Below are 26,692 nucleotides of genomic sequence, written 5' to 3'. Positions count from 1 at the left end.
CTGCCCTGATCATCAAAGCCCCCAAGGAGCCACCAAGAGACAGGAAGAAGCAGAAGAACATTAAACACAGCGGAAATATCACTTTCGACGAGATCGTCAACGTTGCCCGGCAGATGCGACACAGGTCTTTAGCCAGAGAACTTTCTGGAACTATTAAAGAGATCCTGGGTACTGCACAGTCTGTGGGCTGCAATGTGGATGAGCACCACCCTCATGACATTATTGATGACATCAACAGTGGTGCTGTGGAATGTCCAACTAGCTAAGAAGCAACAAGAGAAAACATTTCAATAAAAGACCATCTGATAGCCAAAAAAAAAAAAAAAATCTCTGGAGGCTGACATTTTTCTTAAAATTTTTCTGAGAGAGAGTATTTAGAATAATGAATGCCTTGGTAAATAACTATTTGCTGGTTGGTTTTCCTTACACAGAAGAGAAGCGTGATTCTTATTTTAATATCTTTAAATGCATGAAACTTTATCAAAAGAGAAAGAACAGCAACTGGAAATTGTTTCCCACTAAAAGCATAACATCGACGGAAATTAAATGAACACGAAGCGCTTTTCTCATGCACAGACAGAAAGCAAAGGATTAAGGAGGTGTGTCTCTTCTGTGTGGTCTAATTAATGAACTTCCCCAAAGCACAATCTTAGGGAATAGAAGAAAGTACATAAAAGCCTCCCTGCCTCAGTTAGAAAAGTGCAGGGAAGCGTAGGTTGTCCAGAAGATGGTAATCCTACAGGCAGCTGTACATCTCCGTGTGCCCTGATGAGAAACACCTTCTCAGCTAAGGTTAAGGAAGAACTAAAGGATCCCACTGGAGACCAACAAGGAAAGTAAGTAAGACAAGTCATAGACTAAAACTTTTCTTATTGAACAGACATTTTTATCTTAGAGGCCCATAGAAAAGAGAATTAACAGAGACAAGATTAATGTCCAGAAGGTACCCATTATCAGTCTCTAAATAGTATTAGTGACGAATCAGTTCTGAAACACCTTAGATAGCCCAGGGAGGCAGCACTTACAATAATTACTCTCTGCAGACATGATGTGAGGATGCTTTCATGACTGTGCCTGTCCAGAGGACAAGAATCCTCTGCAGGAAGACCACGGTCAAGGACGCGTACTGCCAGGAGGCTGGGAAGAAGCTGCCTCTACTTGAGCAATGTGCATAAATTCAGGCTTGCTGACAAGAATTTAAAACAAGAGTTACCCACTTCCTATAGAAACAGAAATCTCATGGGAAAACTTTGAGTATTGTCATAATTGCTAATGCATCCTATGAGGAGATACTGTGCATATCTGCAGAATGTTCTCTGCGCACTATTTCAGACGCCTCCTGCATCCTGCTATCATATGTCCATGCTCTCTGTAAGGCCACGTTTGCCATTCTCATCTCAGACACGGGCCTGCTGAATACTGGTGTTAAAATCCAAACAGCACACAGTTATTGCTGTAGACCAATTACAAAGGCTTTGTCATAATTACACAATTGCTGGTCTTCAAAGGACAATGATTTAAAAGATTATTTTTTTCTGTCATTTTCTTTATAATTTTCTATTTTGCTTTTACTTGTCTTTTATCTCACATTCTTCTAACCAGGTTTTATTTAAAGAATCTCATATAATCTTAAAAAAACATGAGGTACACAACTTTCCCATCAGTCTCCTTAGGGGTAAAATGGCAATTATGATAGCAACAACCTATAACGTTGAGTAAGGGTTAAACTGAGCCATCACATCATGATGTTCATCCTGACTTGATTTCCGATTTCATTTGGTCCTCACACATAAGATAAAATCAGCGGTCTTTTCTCTCTGTTGTAATTCTTTAGGCTGCTCTTCAGTGGTCACCTGATGAAATCTGTTTGTGGGCAGTGGTACTCTGGAAACTGATGGAGAGGCACCGAATGCTGTGCCTGTTGTGTGATGACTGGGGTCTTCTCCTGCACCACCCTCACAGAGCCAATGGTACCCACCACCAACAGCACAGAGAAGTTGTAGGAAGAGAGAAGCTGTTGAGTGTTCGAATCCAGGCCAGACACTGCTCAGATTACTTTGTCTCTCTCTTACTTCACAGCTGATTCTGTGTGCAGCTCCCAGGCTACCAGACTCTCAGCTGTCCGGGGTTACTGGTACCACTCCCTATATGATGGATACACATTAATTAATTAATTAATTAATTAATTAATTAATAATAGGGTCCTCTTTCCCAGTTTTCCATATCCTTAAGGGCACACATTTCTCCTTTGCAAAGCAACCCCCCTTCTCTTTCTTTGTTACCCAAGAATTAGAGGAAAAAACCCTAAAAATAAAAACAACCACGAGGCAGGGGCCCTCTCCATTCCTCTAATGTGCCACATGGGACCCCACTTGGTCATGTGGGCCGGCACTCTCCACCAGGTCCCTCACAAGATGCTGTTGCCTAACTTCTTATGGCCTTCAATCACTGCTTACCAAAGAGGCCATTCCACCTTAGAGTCCCCCTGGAGCCCCAAAACAGACACCTTTCAGTGAACAGGCGGTGCTAAAGGCTAAGCAGAGCAAGGGGACCCCTGATGGGGAGATTGTATCCTGTTCTCACTCAAACTCATCTCAGAAGCAGCTCTCTCTTCCCCAAGGAGCCAGGGAAAATGCCACCTAGAAGGAGGTGAGTGGACAGGGTAGCTGGGGCTGGAGAGAGGTCAAACATACTCTATACAGGGAACGATCGACTGGGCATCATTATAAGAGGTACTTGGCGTGTGACCTTCCTAAGTTTTGTCACAGTACAACTGGTATTTAGAGTTCATCTGTGGAGTGTCTGGATTCCTACCTAAGCTCATGAGCTTATTACCATCGAAATTCTTGGAGAAAATAATTATTCATTTTCTTCCTTGTACAACACTAAGTAGCATAGTGTCTAAGCACATAGGCTCTCTTTAGATTTCCTGTTGTTCTCCCTATTAATAATTTAATTGCTATAAAATGAGAAATACAGACATGCCGCAGAAACCATGAAGATAGCTCACTGCACCTCGGGGACAGTTTCTTAATGATGTCCAAGCATTTATAGCTGTCCCACAGAGCCACAGCGACATGCATCCTGTTGATCTGGTGGCACTGGGCGCTTTCTCAGAAGTTGTAATTAACTAACACTCTTCCTTCCCTTATAAAATTTTCAGTTCACACTCACGTTAACGAGGACAGTTAGGTTCATAAACCTTTAACCTCTTAAATTATACGTTGATAAAGGAAAATTGAGCTATTTACAATTTACCCAAGTAAGAGGGAAACCATTTTGCAAATTAGAAGAGAGATGGTCGAATAGCGGAGAAGCCCAAGTACTAAGTCCGTGTGTCTGAGCGGAAGAGCTCCTGATGCTCCACTTCACATGCTCTTTGCTTTATAACCACAGCTACAGGAAAACATCACATCTCTCCTCGTGTGTACTTGCTACGGTACTGCTTGGGATTTTTATTAATTTTACGTTGCTTATCCCAGTTCCTCTCTACCCCTACTGTTTTCCCTGTGTGTGCGGGGACAGTGTGAGCAGCCTTTGCTTCACCCACGTTATCACATGAGAGCCCAAAGTAGATTAATTTCAGAAAAATAAAAACTTCATGCATCAGTACATCCCCTCTCCATTTTATGTTAGAAATGTCAATTCTCAGGAACCAAGGCAGTCATAGTATATGAAAAGAAATATTCCATGAATATGACTGGTCCCTACCTAATGTCTCTCTTTTTATTAAAAGCATGTCAGTGTACATAAAAACTGAATAAAAGACAAAATTTGATAATATGGAAACCATCTTGTTCTCTCCAAAGCTTAAAATAAGAATATAGAAGAAATCTAAGATGCTGTACATGCACACTTAGATCTAATGCAATTTATAATATTAACTTTAATTTCATTAGGTTTCATAGTTTATTTTATTTACTGATTTATTAATTATACTAATTTTAGTCTTTAGTACCCCACAGTATTGATGACTCTCAACTCAACTCAACTCCCTGAACCTTGAGAAATTCTTTAAATGCATTCAGGTAAAACACACAGAGCATACCGTGGAGCAGGTGAAATAGAGTAGGCTTCAGAGAGCCCATTGTCCTGGCCATATGCTACTTAGACCATACTTAGATATAGATGTCCTATATCTCTAACCCCTAGAACTGAGAGTTTTGAGTAGCATTTCCTGTCTATAATCTCATGTTTTCTATCTGACAAGTATGCAATAAAACTTAAAATTGGCATCAAATAAAACTTTACAGAGATTAAACAACTCATTACTGAGCGATGAATGGGTCAAAGAAGAAACAAGAGCAAAATAAAAAAAAAATCTCTTGGGCCTAAATTAAAATAAAGACACACCATAACATCTCTGGAGCACATAAAAGCCATCTCTATTATAAATTGATAGCAAGTGCCTACACTAAAAAGAAAAAACAGAAAGAAATACAAACAATTGATTTAACAACACAATTCAAGAATTTGGAAAAACAAGAACAAACTAAATCCAAGTCCTTCTATTCAGCTAGTATAACTATTACCAAAACCCAAAAATCAGGAAGAATACAAGTCAAAAAAACAAAATCAGAAATAATGCAAAAATACATTTAATGATGCAACTCAGGGATTTGGAAAAACAAGAACGACAATGACCAGACTCCTTCACGAAAGCCAGTGTCATCCTAAGATCAAAAACAGATAACATTACAAGAAGAAAAACTGCAGATCAATATCCCCAATGAATAGAAACTCTAAAATGTCCAATGAAGTACTTGCAGATGAAACACACCCAAAAGATTATCCACCATCTAGTTTGTCTTTATCCCTAAAGTTAAAGGAGAGTTCAACATCCATAAGTCAATAAACATAATAAATCACATAAATGGATGGAGAAACCAAAATCGCAGTCACTGCAATGAATTCAGAAAAAAAAAAAAATGTTTAACAAAATCCCATATGCCTTCATGACAAAAAGTCCTAGAGGATGTAGGACTCGAAGGACCACAGCCCAATGTACCACAAGCCACCTAGGAGAAATCCACAGCCAACATCCTCCTAATGGGAAAAACAAGAAGCAACCCTATTGGAGTCAGGAATGAGACAGGGATGTCTAAAATCCCACTCCATTTTCAATACCGTGCTAGAAGTGCTAGCTGGAACAATAAGGTAAGAGGAGGAGATTAAAGGGATGGAAATATGAAAAGAAGTAAACCATGCCCATTTTTAGATGATATAAGACTATCCATTAGAGATGCTAACGATTCAACTAAAAAACTTTTAGAAATGATAAATTCAGCAATTAGTAGGATGCAGAATAATGTATGCAAATCAACACCTCTTCAATACACCACCAACAGGCACACATAGGGAGAGCTAATGGACATGCTACCATGTACAGAAGCCTCCAAGAAAATAAACTAAGAATAAACCTAACCAAGGAGGTAAAGTACCTCTGTAATTTAAACCTCTGAAGAAAGAGATAAAAACATCAGAAAACACACTATGCTTATGGACTGCTAGGATGCATAGTGTGACAATGACCATTCTATCAAAAGCTATTTATAGATTCAGTGTGATCCTGATCCCAATCTCCACCTCATTCATCACAGAAATCAAAAAGAAAAAACTACCCTAAAATTCATATGGAACTACAAAATATCCTGGATAGCTAAAATAATCCTGATCAAAAAGAAAAATGCTGGAGGTATTACCATTCCATCTTCAGAAATATTACATAGCCATAGTAATAATAACAATACTGGCACAACAGACATGTGGGCCAATGAAATAAACATGAGTGCTTATAACCACAGGCCCCGATACTCAGCAAAGAGAAAAAAGCATTCAGTGGAGAAAAGACAGCATTTTCAGAAATGGTGCCGGGAAAACTGAAATCCACAGGCAGAGGAACAAAATTGTACCCATATCTATCGCCTTGCACAAACACCAACTCCAAATAGATCAAAGACCCGAATGTGAAACCTGATATCCTGCAGGTGCTGAAAGAAAACATAGGCAGTGCCTACATGGCATAGGTGGAGGGAAGGGGCTTATGTATAGGGCTCCGTTTGCACAAGAACTAAGGCCAACGGCTGAAAAGTGGGATTTCATAAAACTAAAAACTTTTGCATAGCTACAGAAACAATCGATTGAGTGAAGGGAAGCAAATGGAATGGGAGGGAATCTTAGTCAGCTGTACAATGGACAGAGAATTAATATCCAAAAAAACAAACAAAATGACCTATTCAAAAACTAGGCCTGCAACTAAACAGAAAGTTCTCAAAAGAAGGAAAAAATAACTAAGAAATATTCCAAAAATGTTCATCATCCATAACAATTAGGGAAATGCAAGTCAAAACAACTTTGAGCTATTATCTTATCCTGGCCAGAATTGCAAAGAGCAACAAAACAAACAAAAAGTCTGGCAAGGTTGTGGGAAAGGGGAACCCAGGTTCAATATTGGTAGAATTGCCAGCTAGTTCAGCCACTCTGGAAAGCGATACAGAGAATATTAAAAAATAGAAATGAATCTACCATGTGACTCAGCCATATCACTCCCCAACGTACCCAAAAGACTCAACATCCTATTTCACAGATACTTGTTCAGCCCGATTCATGGCTACTCTGTCCACAATAGCTAGGAAATGGAGACAACCTAATGCCCTTCAGCTCACAAGTGGGTCACGAAAATGTGGTACATATACACTATGCAATACCATTCAAATGAAAGAGAAAGGAAAGCATGAAATTTACAGGTAAATGAATGGCACTATAAAAAATCATACCGAGTAAGGTAGCCTAGATCCAGAAAGATAAATGCCAAATGCTCCCTCTCTCCTGAGGTTCTTAGCTTCAAATCTTCAGATGTGTGTGTAGAACCTAGAGTGACTGCAAAAACCAAATTGTAAAAAGGGGCCATTGTGTGCATGGGTTGGGAGGAGCAATAGTGAGAGGTACAACTGAGTTGAGGACGTGAATGGGAACCACAGAGGGGGCTTTAATTAAGGAGGGGGAAATAAATACATAAAAAGGAGGAGAAGGGGAAAAAAGTCATAAGAAGCCTTATTATTGTCTATCTAACCAAAAATAACTATAATAAAAGTAACTTCATGTACAGATATAAGTATATAGTTTTAATGAAAGTCTCTCATCTGGGTTGATAATGCTTCCCCCAAAGCATCATAGACTATGTAACACAAACCCCAACAGTAGGCATGGGAACCCCACTTTGAGTTGTTGGTCAGGGTTGTCCAAGAGACTCCCAAAACAGTATAGGCTATTGCCATTGTCCTCGGTTGCCCCCCACTAGGTGGAAGTTAAGTCCCTGTTGCTGAAGACATCCCAGACTTCAGACACAGGACCCAGAGACCCAGAACTGGATCAGACCTGCACGTTTCCTCTCTGTGGACTAGCTTTCATGATATCAGATGGCTCCATGCAAGTATCCAAAGAAGGGAAACAACCTACCATCACTGATGCCTGTGTACCACTGCATCCACAGAAAGCCTGAGAAAGCTTGGGAAAGACTAGAGTAAAGCATTTCGGTTTTCAGCTGTAGCAGAAAAAAAGCTGGGCTGTTTTAAAATGCCTGCTTTCTGGGCCATCCTGCCAGGGAAAACTCTGACTCTTTCAAGCAGGTGGTCATGGACACACTGTTGCAGCTTGCTTCCTGCAAGGACCTTGAAAAGCCATAGGAGCTTTTGAGTGTTGTTTATGGAAACACTGTTGCAGCTTGCTTCCTGGCAGGGACCTTAAAACGCCATAGAGTTGTGGTAAAAAAAACTTCTCCATATTCCTTAGCAAATTAAAGACCCATGTGGTCAGAAAAAGAGAGATATACACTAAAGAGAGATTCCAAGAGGAAGAAAACCTCTAAATGGTTTACAGTGTGTTAAAAATATATACAGGCTAAAGGTTAAAGTTCTCAAAGTTAAAAAAAATAAAAAAGAGAGAAAGAGAGTAGTTGGGTGTGGTGGTACACACCTTTAATCCCAGCACTGGGGAGGTAGAGACAGACGGATCTCTGTGAGTTCAAGGATAGCCTGGTATACAGAGGGAGTTTCTGGACAAAGATATACAGAGAACCTGTCTCAAAAAGCCAAAAGTTAAAAGTAAAAATAAAAGAAATAGAGGTTAAAGTAAAGCCACATAAAGATGGAAAATACACAGAGAATCTTGATACTGTATGCTATTATGCTCTCTTTAAATTGTTTGAATATGTGATAAACAGATAACCACAGTCAGCCCCCACTCCAGGATAGTCACAGAACTTCTATGTGGAAACAACCACATCCATCCACAGATGAGTAAAGATTTTGGGGGATATATCTGTACAATTTAATATTACCGGTTTAACAGTTTTTTGTTGATGTGTTACTCGTGCACTTGTGTGTGTGTGTGTGTGTGTGTGTGTGTGTGTGTGTATGTATGTATGTGCACACATATGCACACATACAGGTGGAGGGGTCAGAGAACAAATCTGCGTGGCTACCCTCAGCATCTACCTTTCTCTAATAGGTCTCTTGGTTGTTCATTAGTATATGCCAGTCTGCCCGGGCAGCAAGCTTCCATGGATTCTCTCGTCTCTGCCTCCCATTTTACAGCCAGAACACTGCAATTAGAGACTCTCTGCTGTGCCCCGTTCTATGTGGGTCCTAGAGATTAAAACTCAGCCCTCATACTCGTACAGTAAGCACTTTACTCATCCAGCCGTATCCCCAACCCATTACTCAGTGTTGTAATCTGCTGGCCTGGTCTGTCACCTGGGTACCCTGTCCCTCTAAGAGACAAGCCCTTCCCACTCCCAATCTCCCCTTCTCCCCACCAAGGCAAGGAGTTCTCCAGTGTCCTCTATTGTCTACTCTGTCTCTCTGTCTGCCCTTCTTCTGGAGAGAGGCAGCTTCCTTTTTTCCCCTTCTCTTTCTCTCTCTCTTCCATCCCCCTTCTCTCTCCCCTCCCCCCATAACCCTTCACTCTTATGCTGTTCTAAACTCTATACCCAAGCTCTCTCTGCATGGCATATCTGTCTATCTCCCACCTGCCAAGGGAGCTGCATGGCCTCGGCTCACCGCCCCCCATGGTGGTGGTGGGTGACCTGAAGCCAGTGATAACATTGGTGCCTGCCTTGGTCAGGCTCTCTTTGTGGGCAGGCTGGCTGAGGGGACATGGGTGGGGACCCTGGACTCGAACCACTTTACAGCTTCCTGGGTCTGTTCCATTGCTGCAAATGGTAAGATCCCCTTCTACAAATCAGCTTTTGCTGACATTCATCTCTGGTGATTCCCCATGGCTGAGGACTGAGATTTTGTTTCTCATCCTTGACTGTAGTTCCTCTATCACCCGGAGTGGCCCCAGTCCCAACCCTCTGAGCCGATGAAGCTGAGGGTGGCCTGACCCATCTCTCAACCCTTGCTGGATCTTGAAGATGTTTGCAGATAATTGAGTCTAAGCTCTCTCAAGTTCTTAACCATGGGGAATACCAACGTTCCCCCTGAGATGTCCTTTACAGACCCTAAAATCTCTGAGCTTAATGCCTTACTTACAGACTCCTAACCTTACCTGCCTTTGCACCAACAAGTGGCCTACGCACCTACCCTCAACATGGTAGCTATCAGTAAACGGGCAGATGATAAAATTTGTATCCAGTCATGCTTACCTCTGTCCAGCCGGCATCTCAGGCCTGTTTGCTATTCCTTTAGCTGAGCAGCCCCGTCCCCACCCCCACCCACTTGTAAATCACTCCTATTCCTTTTCTCACTCCTATTGTATCTCTGCCACCTCTACAACTGCTGGTCCCACAGGAACTGGTGAAACAAATGCAGCAGATACAAATGTAACATATCTTTACACAGTTAAAGTAATATTCCAAATCATAAACCAATGTAACACATCTTTACATAGTTCCACAACTATGTAAGTGTTGTATTCCACAACACTAAAATGCTATGTCCCAAGATATTATCAAATGTTTTAGAATTCATTGTTTTCTTTTCAGTAAGTAGAAAAAAAGCATTTTAATTCCCTTATGGGAAAAACACTTTGAACATTAAGATGCCCACATTATATTCTCTGAATGACAATAGATTTCCAGAAATCAATCTCAAACTGATCAGGAACTCTACATCTTCTCAGTAACTTCCATAGAGCTAGAAGGTATCTGGGGAAGAAAAGTCACCAGCAGTCTTACCTAACACTGGATTCTGCATGCTACAGTACAGACTGGCCAGGCAAGATATGCCTAGTGGTGTAATAGTGGCATGACCATTACGGGGCTAACCACTCACTTTCTGCTTGAATTTGAGACAGACTCCACAGCAAGGATTTCATGTCTTGTATTGTAAACTTGAACAAAAGTCCATGTCTGGGGCGGTTTGAGAGCAGAACCTACTTTTATTGTATTGCTAAAAGGTCATGTTATTAAATTGCCTTCAACATATTTATGTTATACCCAGAGATTTGTGCTGCTCTCAACTTTGATCAGAGAAGTTTCTTTTTTTAAAAAAGGATAGTGTAATGTAGAGATTCATAACTAGTCAAAAGTGCTGAAAAGATGTGACTATGAGTGTCCAGTAACGATGGACCATCTACACCAACCTTCTCCAACCCAAGGCTCATTGACTATGGTGGAAGAGGAGACAGAAAGAATGCAAATCCAAATGATGATGATAAGAATTATGAAATGTTTGGTTCTGGACATGGTGAGGCTGCTATACACATGAACTTGTAGCTTCTGCGGTCATCTGCACAAGATCAGACAGTTAAAATTTCAGCATAGATGAGAACACTGGCTTCCAAGCCTAATTCCCAACTTAGGAGCCACTGACAGTTGAAGCCTGCTGACAGAGGGAAAGCCACTGTTTGGATGGGGTGACAAAGGGTAGGCTGACCATGTCCCAGGGGATGGCCCCATACCCGAGCATACACGGACAGTGTGAATTGGATGTTTGGATTATAATTTTTTAAAAAGACATGAAGTTGGGAGGAACTATATTGGATATTCTTAAAGGGGGAGTTAGAAGGAGATAATAGGGGATGGATATAATTCAAATACATTGTATAATGCATGCAATTTCCAAAGAATGAAAAATATCTTGTCATTAGAAATACACCACTCCAAAGGGTGGCACCAAGGCGACCTTTGCTAAAGCAAGATAGAAAGACCCTGGCACTGGATTATGGAAAGAACCTGATTCTGTCTTAATATGGGGTCGAGGACATATCTGTGCTTTTTTCACAAGAAGAAAATAAAGCTTAATGAGATGACTACATGTACAGCAGAAGGCCAGCCCAGATGACATCACAGCTGCTGATGACTCCATAGAAGAAGCACAAAGAACCTATTCCTATTCCTGAACCTATTCCTGACTTAATAGCATCGCTGCAGTCTGAGGAAGGAAGGATGATCACGGTGACGGTGATTCCCAGTCTCTTGATGGATTCGCTGTGCAAACTTCCAGACCTAGTGAGTCCTGTTCACCTTGGAGCCATCCCCCAAATGCCAATTGAATATGTGACTGTTTTATACTTTGGGATACAGATTGCCAGTGAGATATTCAATCTGCTATTGAAATGTTGAAATATTGAAAGAACCTGAGAACTGAGGCCCTAGGTTTCCCCTCTGGGAAAAAAAAAGGACTTGTTACAAAGAGTAACTGAAGCCCCTCTTCAGAGAAGGGGAGGGTAGCCTAAGGGTTTTTGCGGCTGCTCAGAGACAGGAACAAATACCTAAAAGCAGCATTGCAATTAGACTTTCGCCCATCACGGAAACATTTTATTGTATTTTGATTAGAATGGATTTATGAGAATTGTGATTTGACAAATTGTGTGTTTATTATTAACATCTATGATAGACTTAGCTTATTGACCTGTTAACATTTGTAACTACTTAAGTTTACTATAAGATGCTATTGATTAGAAAGAAGATTAGAACTTATCCAAGGGAAGTTTGACATTGCCAAAGAGTTCTTGGATTTGACATGTTCAATAAGACAAATTTAGATCTTGATACAACTAAAATCTGTTAATACACACCCTAGTCCAATTCAAAAGGGCATTCCCACCCTGAAGATCCTCTACTCCTTTTATTAGGAAGATACTGTAGCCATAGGAGAATGTAAATTGCAAAGCATCATCTGCTTGCACATGGTTATCTTGTTATTGGTAAACTTTCTTGACTCAAAGGCTCAGGGTGCCTAGAGATGGTTTCTTTCTTAACCCTTTAATTACAGAGGTAAGTGGTACACTTATTGAAGCTGATCTTCAATACTACCTAGCTCATATCAGGACCCCATATGTTCATTCTTGTTACCTTTAATTAGTTTATCTCATTAAAACCCAAGAACAAATTACTTAGATACCTAGAGCAAATGCTTTTGGATCCACAATAGAAAACTCAATACAGAAACATTTATAATTGATAGTCATCTGAATAAGAGACAAGAGAATATGATTACTATTATTCATGGACTTAATCCATTTTCTATTCAGACAGCATAGTCCTTTCTTCTCCAACTATTAATCTACTAATGGCATTAGAGGACTGTGGCAATTAAAATAACCCAACCTTCATTTTCACATTTCTTATCCCAACAAAGAAAAGAGAAACAACAATGGCATAAATAAAAAGTATTAGGAATTTAAAGCAGAAAATCAGTACAGATATGGTAATAACCAACACCACAAATAACATTATATTGCTTTCTTTACACACAAGCAGACTTTTAAGAATGTCTCAGAGAACATCCAATTCAGAGGCATTAACTGTGTTCACCAGTGTTGGCTGTGGGGCCCAGGGCAGCCTGGCCACACATGAGGCCCAGGCTGCACAGCTGCCATGGCAGGCAGCACCGGCTTCCAGGGAAAGCCATTAGCTGACAGCATCCAGGGAGAGCCAATATCTAAAGGGAAGTACCTGACATCCCAACCATTAGATAAGATTAGGTAAGATCACCAGACATCCCTGAGCCCAGGACTCACCTAGTCTCCTTTTTCCAAGACCCCAGACAAATATCAGCCAATCAAGGTCCTGAACCCTGGAAATCTCCCACCCCAACTGGGCTTGGCTCTCTGTGCTCTCAACCCCTGCACCAGACAGACTGGGAGTCCAAGCTTCAGCTTGAACACAGGACCTGTGCTTTACATACAGGACTCAGTCTGCTAGGTGGGTTTTGGGGGACTCCATGATCTGGGCATTTCTGCTACTTGAAGATAGGTGAGGCCCTGTCAAAGGATCAGTCAGACATTGTGAGCTGAGAGTCATGTCATTCTCAGGCTGAAGCATTTATTTCTCAACAGTCTGCTTTCTGTTACTCTCAGCTTGTGAACAGCAATGGTAGAAATATACCCGGAAACCCAGGAGACTAAATGAGCAGAACCGCTACTTTCCTGCACTGGGCATGTAACAGGAAGCTGGTGTTGCCACTTCCTAACCTGTTTGGGTCAAACGGTGCTTAAAAATTAACGATGGTGAAATACTAACTAGACATTTTCTCACTGTACAAACACCATACCCAAGATAAGTCACAAATAAGTCTTCTTCTACTATTCTAATGTTTCTGTTGAATATAAACCTTAAAGAATATTAATATGGACAGGACTCCTCAATTTTTAATTTTATTCTATAACATACATCTAACTGTATACCATTCTTCTGAATAATTATCCCCAATTCTGTCCCATCTTAGAATATCTTCATTCCAGTTGTTCAAGACACAAAATATAATGTCAGTCTCCTATGGTTTGGGTGTGGTTTGCCTTCCAAGGGTTCCTGTGTTGGAAACATTTCTCTTAGAAGGAGCTTCCAACTTAATGGAACCCTAGCTAGTTCCTGCGAGTTGTATTGTAAAACAGAACTGGGGACTGCAGAGATGGCTCATTCAGAGCATTTGTTGTTCTTTTAGAAGACCCAGGTTCAGTTCCCAGCACCCATACCAGGAGACTCATAGTTACCTGTAAGTCCAGTTCTCGGGGTTCCAAAGCCTTCTGATCTCCACAGGCAAGTGCATGAATATGGTGCACAAACAGATAGCATTCACATATACACATAAGAAAGAAAGCAAGAAAAGAGATATCTTGATAGAGGGAGCCATTATGGGGTTAGCAAGAAACCTGGCACTAGGGAAATTCCCCAGAATCCAGAAGGATGACTTGAACTAAGACTCCTAGCAATAGTGGAGAGAGTGCCTGAACTGGCCTTCCCCTGTAATCAGATTGATGATTACCTTAATTGTTATCATAGAACCTTCATCTGATGGAAGCAGAGATTCACAAGTAAGCACTGGGCGAGCCCCTGGAGTCCAGTCTGAGAGAGGAAGGAGCGATGATATGGGCAAAGAAGTCAAGGCCATGATGGGGATACCCACAGAAACAGGTGACCCGAGCTAATGGGAGCTCACCGACTCCAGACTGATAGCTGGAGAACCTGTATAGGACCTAACTAGACCCTCCGAATGTGGGTGACAGTTGTGGCATGGGCAGTTTGTGGAGCCACTAGCAGTGGGACCAGTATGTATCCCAAGAGCATGGTCTGGCTTTTTGGAGCCCATTCCCTAAGGAGGGATACCTTGCTCAACCTAGATACGTGGGGGAGGGGGGAGGTCTTGGTCCTGCCTCAAGTGATGTGACAGACTTTGTTGACTCCCCATAGGAAGCCTCATTCTCTCTGAGGAGTAGATGGGTGTGGGGTAGGGAGAATGTGGGGGAGTGGGAGGAGGGGACAGAGAGGGACTTGGAATGTTATGTAAAAGAAAAAAGATCATTTAAAAAAATAAAATAAAAAAGCAAGACAAGAACATCTTTGCTTTCTTGCTTCTGGTCAGTCCGTGTAAATTTTTCTCCTTTCCACATCCTTCATGATGTCAGCTGCCATGTTGTGACTCAGTCAGGCCCCCTTCAGCACAGCTAAGCTTTTGAACCACCAGCATAATGTCCTTAGTATCTGCAGCACTCGGTCTCCTACCATCTCCCTTCAATTTTCATGCTGAACTAATGCCTCATCTCAATTTGGCTGTTGTTCTTGAGTTCCCGCTACCTCAAGCTCTCTGAACTGGCTGACCCTTCCTGGCCATACATGACTCTTTCTCTTAACTCCTTAGCTTTCCCTAAGGGGACTTATTTATTTTAAAATTGTAAACGCTCACTTCATTTCTCTGTCCACACCAATGTTGCATGTTTCCTCTCAGCACTTGGTGTTCTCTGTCTCAGAGTGGGATCCACGACTTTTCACGTGCTTCATTCACGCTATGTTCACAGCTGCTGGAGTACTGACCATCGCCTCGTCAATAGAGAGTTATTGATGAAGACCTGCAGCAAGAAATCACAGACAATTACAGAACAGTCTTTCTCCTAAGGAAAACCAAAAGTTTTCTAAATGAAGATTTCATAAAGAAAATTTTATTGTAGGAATAAACACAATTTCAACATAAAACATAAATATAATTCACCATTATTTGCAAGAAACCTTTTCAAGATGAGATAGGTGACCCTCTATATAGAAGTAGGAAAGCGTTTGATGGAATTCAACAATACTTACAGTACATACAAAATCCCTTTTATGGTAAGACTAGAAAAATCCTCATAAATCCCACAGTAAGTTAGAAAAGATGTGTCGAGGAAAACAGACAACAGTGCTGAAAACTAATAACCAAGCCATCGGTACTGCTTCTTCTCAACAATGCACTGCAAACCTAACATCATTAAATACCATGTGTGCCATACCATGTAGATGAAAAGTAAGGACCAAATGTTGTCATTAGTAGATCATGTTGTCAATATACTAGTTTTTAACCTAACCACAAGAAAAGGCATTCTCTCAAAACTGCCAGTCTGATATTTTAGAAAAATAATAGATGAACTAATAAAGAAACTGAAGACATACAAGATGCAAACATAGTTTTTATCATTAGATTCAGCACATGCATTCACTTGTTCTGTCAGCTTCATAAAAATATTCCCAACTCTCAGTTAAAATTTATCTTACCCAGAGCATCAGTAAATTCTCCAGTAATGGGCACTGGCTCCTGAAACATATATTGAATAATACTCATTTACATAAGAGCTTCCCCACAAAATATCTACATTAAATTCTCAGAATTAATAAAGGCTTTGGCAGACTAGCTATACATAAGATCACACCTCAATAAAAATTAATTACATGACTTACAAATGAGTAAAAATATGTCTGGGGCACTGAATATTTATTTGGAATATATTAAAGAAGAAGTAAGTAAAAATGAAATCTAAGGTATATTTATAGATGAAAAACGTCTTATAACGTGAGCTTTTATGAGGGTCATCCCCAAGCTCTCTCAGGGTTCAGAAAGAAATCTACATTCAGGGGAAGGCTAGGGATCTGAGGGCAAGAAGTGAGTCTCTCACTCCACACTTCTTCATGCCAATCTCTTTATTGTTCTGATTCTATTCTAATTCTTCTGCCCTACTTCTAACTCCTCCTAGCTTCTTCTTCTCCTAGCCTAAAAACTCTCTTTTCCCAGGAGCTTTGAAGTGATAAAAAAAATGAGTTATCTCTCATTGGACAAAAACACATTGCTAGAGCAAGTGATAAGGAGCTGAGCCATTTACCATGGCAACACAAGGGTCCAAGGTTACAGGACAAAGACTGTGGCCAGAGGGCAGGAGTCGGTGCCCAGTGAGATAAACTTTGAGACAGCTCTGTTGCAAGCAGACTGACAAGCAAATAACTGGCATGCATTTCTTAGGGGGCTTTGTGTTGTAACGTTGGTTGGACATCTGAAGCTCTGACCTTGTGCACAGCTGCAAGGTTTAAACTTATGGTCTAATTACAAAAAGGCTTTACTCTAGCTTGAATTTCCTTTGAGGTAAAAGTGAACTAATCGTGTGCGGTTTGTGTTAGACTGAGGAGAAATTGTTATTTTTGATATTAGTCTGAGTAAAAAGAAATAAAGCAGACTTTTAAGTGTCTACAATTCTCATGGGATATATATATATATATATATATATATATATATATATATATATATATATGGACATGCTTTATAGCTAGATCTATTTATCTATATATATATCTATATATATTTGAGATATATATATATCTCAAAATTAAATTATAAAGCCAAATGAAAAGCCATCTTCCTGACCATCCACAGATCTATGTGCTTCTAGGATTGAGATGTAATCATGAGATTACATACACAGATCACTCGAGATTACACACTGCAATGCAGGTAATGGAGAGACACAAAGCTGCTTTAATAAAAGTGAGCAACAGTTTCCAGAGTTTATGGTCCTGCAGACCTTGTCTGGACAGGGTTAACCTCCATCAGATAATCATTTCTCTAGTGGGTTGACATCTGGACACAAGTTGTCACCTGCTGAACTCTCATGGCCCCTGACAATCTTATATGGGTGGTCCTTCCTCATGGATTTATTTACAAAATTCAAAGCAGTGATACAGCACTAAAAACAAAACCAATATAAGGTAAGTGTGAGCCTAACATTTAGATGGATGATATAAAGTAGTCCCATACTACTTCAGAATTGAGTATGATAAAGGGTTCTTTATTTAGAGGTAGACTCACAGATCACAGTTCTCTGCATGAGCAGGAAACAGGAACCAAATCCAGCAGCCAAGAGAGAGAGCACAAGCTTTGTGGCTGCATTCATAGTATAAGAGACCATGTCTGGTGTAGGAGGGTCTTCTTTATATGTGTTGATTTCATTGGTCAAATAAAGAAACTGCCTTGGCTTTTTGATAGGGCAGAATTTAGATAGGTGGAATAGACTGAACAGAATGCTGGGAGAAAGAAAGCAGAGTCAGGCAGATGCCATGGCTCTCCTCTCCGAGACAGAGGCTGGTTAGACTCATGCCGGTAAGCCACAGTCAAGTGGTGATACAGATTATTAGAAATGGGTTGAATCAATATGTGAGAGTTAGTCAATAAGAGGCTAGATATAATGGGCCAGGCAGTGTTTAAATGAATACAGTTTCTGTGTAATTATTTCGGGTAAAGCTAACTGGGAGCCAGGCGGCAGGAAGTGGCCTGCTGCTCCTATATACTACACACGTCCAAGTGGGCTGGTATGTTAGAGGCTATAAGCTGAAAGAGTTCCCACAGTACCTTCCCCTTTAGTCTAAATAAGAGAGTTCTAAGCCTAATACAAAACTATATACAATAAAAAAATCAAGTATAAAAATTAGAATTACAACCAGCATAAACAATATCAAACAAGAAACAGATACTAAAGGTTTCAATAATTATTCTTTCCTAGGAGTCTAAGTCTTGTATTAGAAATAATTTGACTAAGTCATGAGAGGAAGGTAACTATGAGTATCTAGTCTTCAACCCCATTGAAGACCTGAGAAGAAAAACAGTATTACTTGAATAAACAGAAAGTACAATCAAGCAATTTCCAAAATGTGCAATAAATGAGAGAGACAACTGACTACCTGGGCAGTCACACAAAGATTCATTTACAACATTGGAGACAACATGGGCTGAGTACATCCACATAAAACCTGAGAGAGCTTAAAAGGAATTCTAGACACAAAAGAACAGAGTGAAGCACAGCTTCTTGGTAGCAGCATTTTTTGGGTGGGCTTTGTTTGCTAGAAGTAAGCAGAGGCACAATTTCTTTAAGAGAAGGTTTTCTGACTCAGCAGTAGCAGTAAACCTGTGCGGCTCCTTTAAGAAGGCTTTCTGGTTCATGCTAGTAGCACAAACAGTTCTGACTCTTTCAGGAGGTAGAACACTTAAATGGGGTTTGTGAGCAGCATGTTACAAACTGTTTAGTGGCCCAGCATGGACCCACTGCATACCTGGAACTTGGGCAGTACACATGGCTCACAGAGGCAGTGAACATGCCTCCACAATGTTGGGCTGGGCAGAGCCAAAAGGCAAAGCAGCCTTAGTATTTTCAGATGCTCCTGGTCAGAAAAAGATTGCAGATACACAATAAAGCCAAATTCAGATAAAAAAGACCTCTCAATGGGCCACAGTGTTGGATAAATGTACATAGGCTTGGGAAAGAGAAGAAATAGCTATAGAAAAAATAAATAAAATGAAGTCTTTAAAGAGACAGAGTACAGACAGTTATAGATTAAAAGAGTAAAGAAAAATAGGCTATGTAAAAATGGAATATATGCAGAGAGTGAGTATTATGTATATTATTGTGTTTTCTTTGAATTTTTTGACTGTGACTGAGCTAAGTACAGAGAGATATTTGATTCTGGGGACTGCTAAGCTAAACCAACATATATATTTTAAAGGTATCTTGACTTCAGAATTTGGGTCTAAGGATAAGTTGTTTTGGAAAAAAAGGTTCTTTTTTTGATTCCACAGAGGATGTGAGCCTGTGGATTCCTTCCAGACTAATGTGTTTTTATGGGCCAAGACCCCCTGAAAGGTCTCCACAAACCCCAAAATTACTTTAGCCCCCAAAACAGAAGGAAGTAGTTTAGAGAGAACTATGTCCAAATTCTCAAATTTTTTTATAAATTTTTATTTTTATTTAGAGAGCGATATGATATGGAGATGAATACTTTACATTGGTATGGATATTGGTTTATTGATACAAATTTAAGGTCAATATTATTATGTTATATTTCTGCTCTTGATTAAGGTATTGTGTTTGTGCAGCTCATTTAAAAATGTAATGTATAATTAAGAAATATAGGTTAGTAAATAATCATCTATGTCAAGCTTTTAGCCATGTTAGTTAGGTATCCTGATTGACAGAGATATATTTTAGATGGATAGCTTTTCTTTAAACTTTTCAAAGACTAAAAGAATGTGGCATTTAAAATGTTTTAAGAACTTAGGACTTTTCATAACAATGAGACATGTCTGCTTCTGGTAGCTCCAATCTACTTCAAGAGGATGATGGGCACTGAAGAGACTCCATATGGAGTTTGCTAGCCATTTGGACAAGAAACTGCTTTTGCCTGGACTGCTTGATGGTAAGATAGATCAACTGGACATGAAACACCCACAGAAAAATGACTGCTGAAGTTGCCTAAAGAAGGTGAGACAGTCCTTCAGGGTTTGTGCTTCATGAAAGATTCCATCAGACATTCTTCAGGATAGAGAAAAAAGTAACTGACAAACTGCCAATAGAGGTGAAACAGTCTTTGAAATTTCCTGATTCATAGAGAAGCCTGCCAGATTCATATTGCACATGTCAGACTGACTAAGATTACACATGTCAGAATGGCTAAGTTCCCATGGGAATCCCCAAACAATCCTGGCTGTTGCCAAAACAATAATAGACTGCTCTTTACAAACTGACAGTGAGGTCCATTTGCTGAAGATGATACTCCCACAGCTCATTGAACATGGAGAAGTCACACTGGCTCCGATATAGACATCATCGTCACCACTATGTTTTGGCATCTTTGGTACAGGAAGGTACTCTTCAGGCTACCAAAAGACAAACGTAAACACCAACCCAGCCACAAACCCTTTAATCTACAGTGGGGTCCTCCCTGCAAGGTACGCTAGTGTGATGGTGGCACAAAACTGTGAGAGGGAACCCATACCTGGCATTGCCTGGGTGACCAAGAACCAAAGACCAGAGAGCCCCGGGACCTAAGGGAAAACCAAATGACACTGACCTAAAAAAAAAAAAAAAAAAAAAAAAAAAAAAAAAAAAAAAAAAAGGACAAAGAAAAAATGTAGTGATACAATAATTCCTAAAGATAATCTGTTATACTCAATATACTCATACCTCCTTCAGAGATGGAAACAGATACAGAGACCCATAGCTGAACACAAACACACACACACACACACACACACACACACACTTTCAGTTTAGTGTATTATGCAATTCCTGAGTGTGTGAACAAGCCGGTCTCTGATTCTTGTGTCTTCTCTTGGACTCTTTTCCTTTTGTTGGTTTGTCTTCTCCAACTTCAAAGTGATATTTTATTTTGCTATATTTTATTGTTATCTCTTATTGCCCTGTTCTTTTCTAATGGAAGACAGAAAGGGAATGAACCCAGATTAGAGGAGAGATAGGAGATACTGGGAGGAGTCAAGAGAGGGGAAACTGTAATCAGGATACGTTATGTGAGAAAGCATTCTATTTTCAATAAAAGGAAAATAATTGGAAAAGATAACACTTCCCCTGCCCCACCATAAAAAGGATGTGCAGAAATTGGAAACCTATGTGATGCTGTCAGAAATGTTGAATGGCATAGCCAGTATGGAAAATAATGAGTATTCTTTAAAAAATAAAAAAAAACCTTGAAGATATGCCTGTCATATGACAGAGATTCTATGCCCGGTGGTCATTCTTCCAAAAGAACTAAATGTGCCATGCTTAAAAGATGGTTTCACTCTGGTAGTCAGGGCAGAAATATTTACAATAGCCAAGATATGAAAATAAACATCCTTGATGGGTGACCTGAGAGAGAATTGTCGTCGGCATATACAATAGACTGTCGTTTGAGTCACGATATTACAGCAAGGGAAATGAGCCCGTGGGGAAGGACAAATACCCTCATTTTATTTCTGTATCTAATATGGTTTAAGCACGGAAGTAGAAAGAATATGTGACTTGGTGGTTTTGCGGTTACTATAGCAAATGTCAGGGACAGAAACAGCACCTCAGGATAATGTGTGTCTCTGCCCGACAGAAAGAAGAGGCTGAGCAGCATTCAGCCAGCACACTTGACTCCAGTGCCCAAATGTTCCTGGAACATCAGCCCTGTGTCAAAGCACAGCACAAAGGTATATTTCTAAACATCTGAAGATGAGGGAAATATGTGAAAACGCCCAAGCACACATTGCTGCTGGCTCTGTCTTAAGTGCAGAATCTCCCACAGCTGGAACCCAGTCAGGAGTTCCTGCCTCTCTCACCCATCTTCATTTAAAACGGAAACACCAGCAAGGACCGATGTTCAGCCGCCATATTTCTGCTCTGAGGTCATTGATATGAAATGTGTATGGCAAACAGGAAGAGCACTGGAAAAATATGACACCAGTCAACATGGAATTGTATATTTAATCTGAAAGAAAAGGATGGGGTTTGAGAAATGGCCCATCAGTTAAGAGCATTTAATGATCTTCCAGAGGACCAGAGTTGTGTTCCCAACCCCCATATTAGGCAGATAACAACTACCCTTAACAACTTCAGCTACAAGGAATCCAGTGGCCTCTTCCAGCCTTTGGACACACACACACACACACACACACACACACACAACTTTAAAAAAGAAAAGAAGTTAATTAAATATGAAACTATAGGGGTCGAGTCTCTTCACTTAGCACATCTGCAGTTACACTCAGGAGCATATCACCCAGGGAGCACACCTGCATCCTCTGTGGTCACACTCAGGAGTGTGTCATCCAAGGAGCAAACCTGCATCCTCTGTGGTCACACTCAGGAGTGTGTCATCCAGGGAGCACACCTCCATCCTCTGTGGTCACACTCAGGAGTGTGTCACCCAGGAAGCACACCTCCATCCTCTGTGGTCACACTCAGGAGTGTGTCATCCAGGGAGCACACCTCCACCCTCTGTGGTCACACTCAGGAGTGTGTCATCCAGGGAGCACAGCTGCATCCTCTGTGGTCACACTCAGGAGTGTGTCACCCAGGGAACACACCTCCATCGTCTGTGGTCACACTCAGGAGTGTGTCACCCAGGAAGCACACCTCCATCCTCTGTGGTCACACTCAGGAGTGTGTCACCCAGGAAGCACACCTCCACCCTCTGTGGTCATCCAGGAGTGTGTCATCCAGGGAACACACCTCCATCGTCTGTGGTCACACTCAGGAGTGTGTCACCCAGGAAGCACACCTCCATCCTCTGTTGTCACACTCAGGATTGTGTCACCCAGGGAGCACACCTGCAGCCTCTGTGGTCACACTCAGGAGTATGTCATCCAGGGAGCTGTTATATGAAAGTTCTTTTATTATAAGCACACATTGTACTTTGCATTCTAGAACTTGTTTCTAAAGATGTTTAAAAATAGATGAAAAAAAGAGTCACTTCTCTTGGGGGATGTGGCTACCGTTATGTTGTCCATGCCCCAGTGGAAGGTCCCACACCCACTTACACACCGTCAGTGCCAATAGGATCAGAGGAACAGCAGCAACAGCATTGACAAGAATAATAATTAGATGACATGAAGTCAGGAGGGAGACAGTTTAGGGCCCAGGGGAACATGGACAGAGGTTGGGGGGGAAGATATGGTCAAAATATATTGCATACGTATATGACACTTTTAAAGGTAAATACAAATATCGGTTGCCAGGTGGCGCACGCCTTTAATCCCAGCACTTGGAAGGCAGAGACAGGCGGATCTCTGTGAGTTCGAGGTCATCCTGGTCAATAGAGCAAGTGCCAGGACAGGCTCCAAATCTACACAGAGAAACCCTGCCTTGAAAACCAGAAAAACAAAAATATTATTTAAGAAAGAGATAGCTGAATCTGCTAATTCTGCTCATTGTGATGCCTCTCATTACATCCAGGAAGGAACTTAAGCGTTTATTAATTGCTTTCAACAGCTACCTGCAGCATTTGACAATTTCCATTTGAGAGCGTTATGTCTTCGGGCAAAGAAAGCGATAGGCCATTGTGGAAGCAACAGCTAGCAATGTAACACAATGCTCACAAATGCTCAGGGCTCTGGATGGAAATATTAACAGAGATGTTTTTAATAAACAAAGAAGGTAATCGGATAACCTAAAGCAATGAGAAGTGAAACACATTTTCTGAACCTGGAGTTCTGCATTAAGTTCCCCACAATGCAGTCTAAACCATTAGACTTAGCTGAGGCTGGTGGAAAAGGTGTGGATTTCCAAATATCGGCAAACCGAGGCAGGAGGATCATTGGCTTAAAATCTGTCTGGACTATAGAGTTCAAGGCTAGCCTGGAAAAAATTTTTAAAAATAAATATTAAAAAAATAACTTTTTTAAAGGACTTGAAATATAGCTCAGTAGGAGTTAACTCACCTGGCTTTGCCCAGCACGTGCAAGACCCCAAGTTCAACCCCAAGTAATGCAAAGTCCTCCTTACCTGTGATTTCAAGAGTAGGAAGCAATTGTTTCAAACCTGTATCCTTTTGTTACCTTTTGAAGATTCTATTAGTGATGTTGTTAGAAACCTGTACAAACCATGGGTAAAGGTGCTGGATTACATGACTTCTTAAGACATAGTTTTATGTGGTGACTTAGGAAATGGTTTTATGTGGGTGTTTTGCCATATGGCTTTTACAACATTTGCTGAGAAATCCAAGGCTTTCTCTGAGTCTGCAAACTGCGCTTGCTCCCACAGAGGATCCTCTATAAGCATGTGTCATTCCTGCAAGCTAACATTTTCCTACTTCTTCCCAACTGTGTACCCAGTCAAAACATCAGATGGAACAAAAAGCAGAAGGACTCCTACGCACACCACACAGCTCCATATTCTCCAGCAGGTAGGTCCAAGGTCATCATCACTGATTTTTTGCCTTCTGGGTAATACACAGCTGCTTCCTCATTAAGGGATGCAGACAATTTTACAGCTTCATACTCAGTAACTCTAAAACTTCCACCAACACCTCAATTCAGCAAGATCAAAACTGACCTCTCTTCCTGTCTGAATTTCAAAGTTTTCTGCCTGAAATCAGTAGTGACCTCATCACCCGCTCAGTTTCACAATTCAGAAAATACAACGAGTCTTCCATATTCTTTAATTCTGATTAACTCTGTTTTCCAGCGGCGTTGGCCCATGCTCTTGTTCTCTTGGACCTGATCTCCTGACCAAGTGATCTCCCCGAGTTGCTCTCTGCCTCCCTCTCCTCAACCTCATGTACTGCAAAGGTAGACTTCCACATCCCTGGCTTGCAGCAGTCTTGAAATATGTCTGTTTTCTTTGGGGTGAAGATCAAGTCCTACCCATGTCTGTAGAGCATGCTGCAGGCTGGCACCACTCCGCATTTCCAATCTCTTAGCTCAGGGCACTCACACTGCGTGCTTTACTCTTCCCCACACAGAAATTATTATCATTATTCCCTAGGCAAATGTTCTCAACCTTCCTAAAGCTGTGACCCTTTAATACAGCCCCTCATGGTGTGGTGACCTCCCTCAACCGTAAAATCATTTTATTGCTACTTCATAGCTGCAATTTTGCTACTGTTATGAATTGTAACATAAATATATGCTATGTAGGATAGCTGATATACAACTTTCAGAAGGGTCACAAAACCAACAAGCTGAGAACCACGGCTCTAGGCAGCCATGTTTTCACACTTGCTTTGATAGCTGTTTAAAATGATCTCTTGTTCTTGGTATGGAGGATTTCTACTTTGTAAGTTTTTCCTCTTGCATATTTCTCCGTGAATTCTCCACCCCTGCACCAGGCTGCCAGTTGTTCACGTCTCTGTGCTACATCATACTCTCTGCCTGTATCTTATGGGTTACGCCTCAAATCCTAAAACCCAGTTCCCAGAAAAACACTTGCTTTCGAGTACGTAAGGTCTCTGCATATGTGATCAAATTGAGATGAGGTTTAAGGTAAAAGAGAGTCTCAGCACTGGTATTTTTACAAAGAAGAAATCTGGACTCTGGTGAGCGTAGAGGTTGTGGTGAATCGAATCTGAAACAGAAGCAGAGACTCGAAGATGCTGCCTCAAGACAAAGAAAAATAACAGAGACCCGATGATCCTGCCTCGAGAAAGGGACACTAACAGAGACCCAACAATGCTGCCTCAAGTCAGGGAAAACTAACAGAGACCCAATGATGCTGCCTTCAGACAAGGAACACTAACAGAGACCCAATGATGCTGCCTCAAGGCATGGGATACTAACAGAGAACAGATGACCTTGCCTCGAGACAAGGGACACTAGAAATTGCTGGCAACAACCAGAATCTATGAGGCAGCATGAAATACTACCCTTCTAGAGCGGTCACAGGCCTTGATTTCGGGTTTTGGTTCCACAACTGTCAGAAAACAAATATATGATGATGGGAGCTGGGGCTTTCAGCACTTTGTTTATAGTAGTCTTATTAAGTCAACAAGAGGGACATGGTAGTCCCTCTTGACACTGAAGAACGGCTTTGCTTTATGTCTGTGTTTCTACACTGCCTGTAGAATAGACAGCAAAGATGGAGGAAGACTGAGACCTTGTTTTCTTTGTACCTCAACCCTGTTTCCGATCAAAGCATACTCAGTCCCTAGCTTGGCGGTTTCCATAGGCCTCTGTCCTTAGCTCAGAATGTCTGAGTCTGTGGCATGTGTGGCTCAAACCTAGAACCAAGGCCTGTTTGAGGGAGAGTGGGGGAGTATCACGGTGGGTATGTGGACAGCAGCCTATCTTACCGTACTGTCCAATATTCTCTTTCTGTTCTTATGCAAGCATTGTTCTTACCGAGTCGTTTTAAAGGAAATCCGAGGCCTCGCTGTTCTGCATGTGAATCTGTAGCATTCATTCCACCCAGCTTTTTGTGTGGCTTCTGAAGATCCAGTCTCTGGCCCTTGGTTTGTATAGCAAGAGTTTGTCCACTGACGCATCTACCCAGGCTGAAAAACTAATATTCTTTTGTTAGCATTTTATTACAGAACTAAGAAAACCAGCTATTCCTTGACATTATCTAAAATGGTTTCGGAATTCAAATGCTTCCATAAGTCGGGCTTTAACGAGGGCTCAGACACTCAGTGTGCTTCTTCAAGCCCATCCTGATGTCGCTTCTCCCTAGGAAATGACTCAATGTTAAGATTCCTACTGACTGGGAAGGC

The 26,692-nt window shown here is 41.1% G+C and overlaps 1 long non-coding RNA gene and 1 pseudogene across 1 annotated transcript in view; one reads left to right on the top strand and one right to left on the bottom strand.

Annotated features, from left to right (window-relative positions):
• The window catches only part of LOC146890032 (large ribosomal subunit protein uL11 pseudogene), a 637-nt pseudogene extending 329 nt beyond the window's left edge, over nucleotides 1-308 (top strand).
• Nucleotides 1-26,463, bottom strand: part of LOC148118849 (uncharacterized) — a 33,445-nt gene extending 6,982 nt beyond the window's left edge. The window contains exons 1-2 of the long non-coding RNA XR_015735799.1: nucleotides 26,325-26,463; nucleotides 15,129-15,291 (exon numbers count right to left, since the gene is read on the bottom strand). This is a non-coding gene — a long non-coding RNA (uncharacterized LOC148118849). The remainder of the gene's footprint in view (nucleotides 1-15,128; nucleotides 15,292-26,324) is intronic.
• Nucleotides 26,464-26,692: the final 229 nt, after the last annotated feature.

Source organism: Myodes glareolus, chromosome 20, assembly GCF_982192425.1.
Source record: "Myodes glareolus chromosome 20, mMyoGla1.1, whole genome shotgun sequence".
NCBI classification, from domain to species: Eukaryota; Metazoa; Chordata; class Mammalia; order Rodentia; family Cricetidae; genus Myodes; species Myodes glareolus.
Note: the sequence above shows the minus strand (reverse complement) of the source record. Positions and strands in the feature narration are given on the sequence as shown.